This window comes from Martes martes (assembly GCF_963455335.1).
Source record: "Martes martes genome assembly, chromosome: 4".
NCBI lineage: Eukaryota > Metazoa > Chordata > Mammalia > Carnivora > Mustelidae > Martes > Martes martes.
Window position 1 is genome coordinate 3,774,751 of NC_137891.1, and position 8,531 is coordinate 3,783,281.

The following is an 8,531-nucleotide window of genomic DNA, read 5'->3' on the forward strand; positions in this document are numbered from 1 at the left end:
CCCATAGCAACAAACAGCTAGAAAATAAAGTGATAAAATTCACCATTGGTAGAACTACAACAACATATAAAGAATCTGTGGCAGGCAGAATAGTGGCATTCCATAGATATCCACGTCCTAATTCCCAGAATTATGTGAATATATTGGGTTAAATGACAAAGAGGAGTCATGGGTACAGATAAAATTAAAGTCCCCAATCACTCAACTTGAAAATAGGGAGATTATCCTGAAATATCCAGGTGGACCCAATGTATTCAAAAGGATCCTTAAAAGGGGAAGAGGGAAACGAAAGACAACCAGAGAGCTGGCGTCTTGAGAAGAATTTAGCCTGATGTTCCCGGCATTGAAGATGGAGGAAGGAGCCATGAGCCAAGCGATGCCTCAGTCTTAGAAGCAAGGAAACAGACTCTGCCCTAGAGCCTTCACAAAGAACACAGTCCTCCAGCAGCTTGCTTTTTGCCCGTTGAGACCCAGTTTTGAATTCTGACCTCCAGACCATAAGATGATAAATTTGTATTGTTTAAAGCACTATGTTTGTCGTAACTTGCTACAGGAGCAACAGGAAAATAATAAAAAAATAAAAAGATAAAAAGAAAAGAGATAAAAAGAAAAAGAAAAGAGTCAATCTTTTCTTTTATGTGCAAGACCATTATGGAGAAAAAAAATTTATTGGAAGATCTAGATAAATGTGGAACCCTCTGGCTCATAAAGATATAAATTCTCATTAAATTGATTTATAGAACCAACGTAAACCCAATAAAAATCTTCACAACTTTTTTTGGTGAAACTTAGCAAGTTGATTTTGAAATTTATTTAGAAATGCAAAGGCCCAGTAATAGCCAACATACTTTTGAAGAATAAGGCAAAATGCATTATGATACAAAATAAATGGAGACTGCAGAAAAGAAAAATGCATGAACGGAAAGCCCTGAAACAGACCTAGGCACCTATGGACACACGATGTGTGCAATGTTGCCACCACATACCAGTAGAAAGAGACAGACCTTTTCCTTTAATTGTGCTGGGAGAACTGAGTAGCCACAGCGAGAGACATCAGACCCTACTACAAACCATGTACAAGAATCTGCTGTAGGTTAAGACCTAAATGTGAAAGGCAAAGGATAAAACATTTAGAAGACATTATAGATATCTTTATGATGTTAGGGTAGGGATGGATATCCTAAATAAGACACGAACATTACAAGCCATAAAAGTGATAAATGTCACTATATTAACATTAAGAACTTTTGTTCATAAACAGGAAAGGCACGTCACAAACTGGGAGAACTATGAGGAGGGTCTGACACTGTAATGAGATTATTCAACCTGGACATAATATAAGTCACTTATGCTCACAACCCATTGAGAAGAACAAGTCATACGGCCCCACCTGATGGCAACTGGGGCACGTGTCCCCTAGGGAGGAGGGGAGAATGGGATATAGTGGGCACCAGAAGTCTCTACCACTCCCAGTAAAGCTGGACTGGTCATACCGATGACCCAATGATGCCACTAGCAGGTACCCATATTAATGAATATTCAGTGCCTTGTTCAACATGCGTCATGTGCCAGAATGTTTATAGCGGGATTGTTCGTACTAAGAAAGAGGGACATAGGTCCATATGCCACATTAAGAATAGAATGTGTCAGTATGTTGTGGCCTATTTGGACGGCAGGATATATGCAATGGTGAGTATGCAACAGCGTAGATACACTTCGAAAACGTGTTGATGGAATGAAGAAAGCAACCAAAGAACACGTGCATTCTTATTCTAATTACACGAAGTCCCCGAAGCAAGTGAAACCCTGTATTTATTGAGGAAGCATACATAGATCGTTAAAAAAAAAAAAAAAAAAAGACAAGTGAATAATTGACACAAAATTTAGCCTAGATTCTTTCTGGATAAAGAAGGATGAGGTTTGAGAGGGGCAAACAGGGGGCTGGGGATCAGGTATGTTCCATTTTTTTCATGTGGGCAGTGGACACTTGATTATACGCCTCGCTCCAAAAATTGAGATGTTCAATTCAGGCCTGCGTGACGAGAATTGTCAAAGACATGGCTTTCGGTAAAAAAAAAAAAAAAAAAAAAAAAAAAAGGAAGGTCCTTTTGGCACTGATTCAGCAAACCAATAAAGAATTCTTCCCTTCTTCCACTTTTAGAATTTAGTTTCCCATTTCAAACCTGCTGATTAATCGCAGTACGTTCCTGGCAATGGCCCAGGCCAGCTCCCTGAAAACCGGTGAAGCCAGAGCCCCAGGACAGGAGTGCCTTCAGCACTGTGGACAGCGACCAACCGCTGGCCCTGCACGGAGGTGCACAAGGGCAAAGGTCTTCAAAGTCAAGACCCAGCCCACCACCAAGCTGGTGCCCGCGCCTTAAATACCACGCAGGCCTCCCGGTGCCTAATCCAGTGTTTGCTCTGCTGCCCCTCGCTTTGGAGAAAAGGACTGGGGAAAAGGACTCCTCCATGAACCAGAAAGTCACTGGGGGGACAACCACATGTGACTTCCACGTATACCACTGAAACCTTGGGCTTAGCAGTCAGTCCGGCAGGAGTTAGGTCCACATGCCGCCCTGGCCCTCCGAGTGCTCTGCGAGTCACTGCAGCCGTCCAAGCTTCCGTCCGTCGATCCCCTCCCCACAGCGCTGCTGGGAGAATCCAACAATATTAGATGTACCACACACTCAGTCATACAGTCTCTTGTGCACCGGTGCTCGATTAAACACAAGAAAATTCCCTTAGCCTTTCCCCCTCGGTGGATTTCTAATCAGAAAGGAACTGATTTTATGGTGAAAAACACTACTCTTTAGAGTCTGTTTTGGAAATAAGCCCCATAAATTTCCATATAAAATCTTGGCATCTGCTAACAATGTCTTACTTCTCTTAGTTTTGTCCAGTCCTATTTATTTTACTCTGTCACACCAAGAGGTGCTCGGAGAAGAGGGCAACCAGATGCCTACAACATGTCACTGGTGCTAAGGGTCCTCAACCACACATCTTATTCCCAAAAGAAACCTGAAGGGTAACATACTCTACTTCCTACTAATCGCTAGATTCTATCTGCTAGTGTTTTATTTAGAAATTTTTATCTGTACTCTTAAAAGGCCATTGGCCTCTAGTTCCCCTTACTTTGTACTATTTGATTTGAAGTTATTCTAGATGCATGGAATGGATAGGGATTTTCCCCTCTATCTTTTTATATGGCCTGAAATAGTTTAAACAGCATTGAAATTATTAGTTCTTCAGAAATTAGATACCACTCAGCTGTGAGCCCATCTGCTTGTGGTGCGTTTTTACTGATAGACCGCCAATCACCTTCTAATCTCTTATATGGTAATTGGTCTATTAGAATTTCCCATTTTTTCTTGGACTGATTTTAGTAATTTACTTTTACCGTTTCCCGAAGGTTTTCAATTTGTTATCACGGAGTTGCATAAAATAATCTCTCATAATTATTTTTATCTCCCCTGTATCTGTAGTCATACTGGTATGTCTGCCTGCTCATTCCTAATCTGGCCTAACTTCACTTTCTCTCTTTATTCTCCATAATTGGACTCACGAGTGCTTTCAGAAAAATTTCATTAGCCATTTCAAAGAACAAGATTTTGCATTTACATAGTCTTTCCACTATTTAAAAATGTTTCCTATTTCATCAATTTCAGTTCTTATCTTTATGAATTGCCTCTTTGTTGTTTATTTTGTTGTTTCTTTTCCTGATTTCTAAACATGTTGCTGTGTTCAGACTTTCGGTTCTAGTGAAGACATCTCGGGCTGTGTGCGTCTAAGCATGGTTTCCGTCCCTGGTCTGCTTTAGTGTGAAGTGTCTTTGTCTTTGCTTTCCAGATAGTGTGCGATTTTTTTCCTTCAATTTTCTCTTTGATCCAAGAGTTCTATAGGAACGTTTTAAATCTGCAAGTAAAGTGTTTTCCAGTCCCTTTTTATCACTTGCTTCTACTTGTATTGGATATAACCAGAGCATGAGGTGAAAAACTGTTCTTGTGTTCTTGAATTGGGTAAAATTGTCTTGGTGGCCTATTATATACTGGTTTTTTAAAAAAATACATACTGATTTTTATTAGTGGCCTTTGGCAATGTATGAAAATGCATTCACTATTTGAGAACATATGTCCATATACATGATTGATATCACATTAACATTATACATAATTTTAATACAGCATATATTAATTATGGAATATATAATAATTACATAATTATGCAATATTATACATATATAATTCAATATTATATATAGTCGCATTTATTTATCTGGTGTTATTAGTTTGTCGTTTTTAAATTCCACGTGTACAGGAAAACAGAGAGACAAATATACACTATATACCCATCACTATTCAATAACTGTGCATTCTCCCATATTTGTTTTATTTGCCATATTTGCACTGGGGTGTTTAAAGTATGGGTTTCATGACATTCCACCCCTAGAGAGCTGAATTTGCCTCTTTAATAAAGACGGAGGCTTCTCCGCATAATCATGGCACCATTACTGCACATAAGAAAATTATAGTGATGTTCTCTGACCTTCTAAAACTTCATCTACACTCAAATTTCCCTAATTCCTCCTCAAATGACTTTTTAAAATCTGATTTGTTCAGACTAGGATCCAATCAGGGGCCATGCAATACGTTAGAATGCTCCTTAATTTCCAACACTTTTGTCCATTTCTAATAGAGATGTGCCAGTGTCTCTCACTCCATGATCCTGTTCCTAATGGGCTCTGCTATGTATACTCAGCTTTATACCTTTTTTTCTGATATAAGCTCATGGCTCTATATATCACATTATTGTATAAGATTCTACCTTACCACATGTAACTATTTTTAACTTTTCTGAGATTAACCTCTGTCGGTCCTACTTTATTTTAATGTGCTTTATCCTAGCAAATATCTTCCCAACAATTTATTTCAGCTATTTAACGTATGCTTTCGTTTCAGGTGTATGTCTAATAAACAACATGTAACTGACTTGTTCCTTCCTTCTGTTCCTTTGTTGAGCCTGATGTGACAGTGCTTTTCTTTTACTGGGAGCCTTTGGTTCTTTCCATTCAAGACAATAACTCTTGTATTTAATGTAGTTTTACGGTAGTCTGTTGTCGGTCATTTCTTCTGCAACACCGTTTCTCATTTTTGATGGATTGATCAAGCTCCTGTTCCTTCCTTTTTTCCTCTTGTTAATTTGCAAGTCCCTATGTATGCCCTTCTGTTCTGTTCTGGACTGAACTTTTGTGCCCCCTCCAAACTCCTGCGTAGAAGCCCAACCACTTACTGTGGCTGGATTTGGAGAGGGGGCCCCTGAAAGCATAACTAAGTTTAACTGAAGTCTTAAGGGTGGGGCCCAGATCAGACAGGATTAGTTCCCTTGTAAGAAGAGACGCAGAGGGCTCTCTCTCCCTCTCCTCCGCTCAGCGCCTGCGCAAAGAAGAGGTCCATGAGCACACAGCAAGATGGCGGCCATCTGCAAGCCAAGAGACAAAACCCAAGTCCGTGTGAGCTCTACCTCGCCAGCCCCTTGATCACGAACTTCCAGCCTCCAGAACTGTCTATTGTTCACAGCCCCCAGTCTGTGGTATCTTGTCATGACAGCCTGAGCAGACACTGCGACCCCTTCCCTCGCACCGATGGCCACCTTCTCTTCCCTGTTTGTACAACCAGACACAGATTTCTCTACCAGTAGCTAAATATAAGATGACAGCTATTTCACACAATAAGATGTTCTATTTTTCCCCTAATTACTTGTCCTCGGTCCAATAAGATGACACTTCTAGAATTCTTTTATTTTCTTCCTCTCCTGTCCCCGTCAAAGATGAGATCCTCGGAAAGTTTATTCTTTCCCCTGCCCGTAACTTGCAGAGGTCGCTGAGCTGGGACTTTTATAAATAGACCGCCGTTAGCGTTCTTGCTCCCAGTAGGGACCTTCTCTTCCAGGAACCCTTATTAAGCACTTGGACGACACAGTCCAAGACGGGTCTACCCTTATTCATGTTGATCTAACGTACCCACATACCAAGGTCCACTGCTCACCACCGTGTCTTTCCCTTTTCCTGTTTCTTCATTTTGTGGGCTCTGCGCTTTCTCTTTCTTTTGGGTTCCAGTCTTCTTTGAGTCTTTTCCTTGCATGAGGGATGAAGACGGACTCAGAAGTGCTCTCAGACGCCTTCCTTTTGCGTGAGTGAGTGAACACCGGTCTGGGGGCAGGATTCTTGGGCAAAGGTCTTTTCTGGGCGTGAGGTTGGCCTGAACCCCCAGGCTTGGCCGTGTGGCATGCCTCGGTCAACAAAACATGTTCAGAAATGATGTGGGGGCATTTCTGGGCAGAAGCTTTTGGGACCACGGCAAGGTCTGTCGGAATCCCATCCCCATCAGGGATCTTGGAGGCCCCTGGCAGGGGAGAACGTCTGTCGGCCCGGGTCTCAGAGGGACCTCAGTGAGCAGAGTTACCTGTCGACTCACCTGAGCCAGAAATAAGCCACTGATTTTTTAATTAAAAAAGAATTTCTTGGTAGGGCTATGTTTTAGTTAACTCAGGCTGGTACAAAATTCCCCACACTGGGGCACTTAAGCCACAGACATTTACTCTCACAGCTGGGGAGGCTGGAGTCCGTGATCAGGATGCCCGCAGATTCAGTTCCTGGAGGGCTCTGTCCCCAGCAGTCGTGTCCTCACGTGCCAGGGAGAGACTGAGCTCTGGTCCCTTCCTCTCTTCATAAGGTGTCTAATCCCATTGTGGGGCCCCGCCTTCCTGGGCTAAATCTGGTTACTTCCCAAAGGCCCCACCTTCAAATACCATCACTCCTGGCAGGGGCTGGTTAGGGCTTCAACACGGAATTTGGGCGAGACAGAAGCATCCAGTCCATTCCATGCTGTGTAATCCATCCCATCCAGATCGATCCAGAGACGGCTAGGACAGGGGCACGCTCTCTCCTGGGGTATAACCCTTTCCTTCCTGCCTGGCTCTGAGCCCCCTTAGATGCCCTCATTTTCCTTTGTCAGCTCTTTGGGGGCTCAGATATGACTGCTGAATGCCCCTGTGCTCGTCTGAAGCCCCCCCCCCCAAGAAGCAGATGCCGAGATGCACTTGAACACACAGGAAGGAATGTTACTGGGCAGGACGCCTATGAGCAGAAATGGGGAGAGATCTGAGGGAGTCATCACCAGGCAGAACTGACCCCGAGGGAAAGAGGAAAGAGGGAGGGAAGGAGGGACAGGAGGCCAAGTATCCAGCATCCTGCTCAGAAGAGGCAATGGACTGGAGGTAGAGAGAGGCCTGACCCCTAGGCCCTGGACCTGACCCTTTCCTGCATGCTCGCCATGACAGCTGAGAGACGCACGCGCTAGACACGCTGCAGGTCAGGGTGGCTGAGTGTGGGCTGCACGAGAACGGAAGAGGGTGGATGCATTCGGGGCTGAGCCGGCGACAGTATTGCCAACAGCAGCACGGTGCCTTGGTCTGTGTCATGGGAAGGCCCTGACCTCACCTTGGCAACCTCCAGGGCCCGGACCAGGAACTGGCCCAGCAGATGCTCAGTAGAACTTTGTGTCCAGAAAGAATGAACAAATATAGCTCAGTTCTCTTCCGGATAATCTCAAATTCTAAGATCGAGGCTGGGAGAGACGAGACTCTGGGGTGGAAACCAAGGAGGGGTCCACTGGACCCACCCGGTCGTCACCCGCCCCCCCCCACCTTCTCGCTGACCTCCCCCGTGCTCTCTTTCTGCGTGGTCTCCTCTTCCCCTCTCTCCTTCTCTTCGCTGCCCGGGTCTCCTGCTGCTGCCTGCCCCCTGCACGGTTCCGAAGCCCCTAGGACAGTGGTGTGGGAGTCATCGTGCCCTTGCGCTTGAAGAAGAAGCAATAGCTTATGAGAGAGGGACGTTCAAGAGGAGAGACAGAGACACGACTAGCCCCACGTCCTCCAGTGCTCACCTGGGCCAGGCACCCTGCAAAGAAGACCTCAGCTTGCGCTGAACCCCCATCTCACGGATGGGGCAACAGACTCACGTGAAGGGACAGACCCGAGGGCAGACGGCAGTAGGTGGCGAAGCCGTGATTCCGATCCAGGGCCATCAGACTCCAGCGCTCACCTGTTTTGCACGAGCTCTGCGTGAGTACAGAGACCGCGCCCATCACCCTCACACGGACCGGCCGGGAGACTTCGCTCTGCCCATTCGTCAAGGGAAGGGCCCAGGGCTCAGAGCTCACGAAATGTTGGTCATTCCGCTTCCTCCGCCGCCCCCCCCCCCACTCCCTTCAACTGACGCCAGCCTCGGGGGGGGGGGGTAGCTGTCAGCGTTTCCTAGGGCTGGTCCTCGGTGTCGAGGTGCTGCTAACTTCCCTGCAGGGGAAATCCTTAGGATTTGGGGATTTGGTCTTCTTTGGTTTTATTCTATTTTCTATTTCTACTTTTTAGATTTTGTGCAACAAGTATTATTTGTGATCAAGAATACGTAAATAAATAAAGGGGCGCCTGGGTGGCTCCGTCAGTTCAGGGTCTGCCTTCAGCTCAGGTCCTGATCC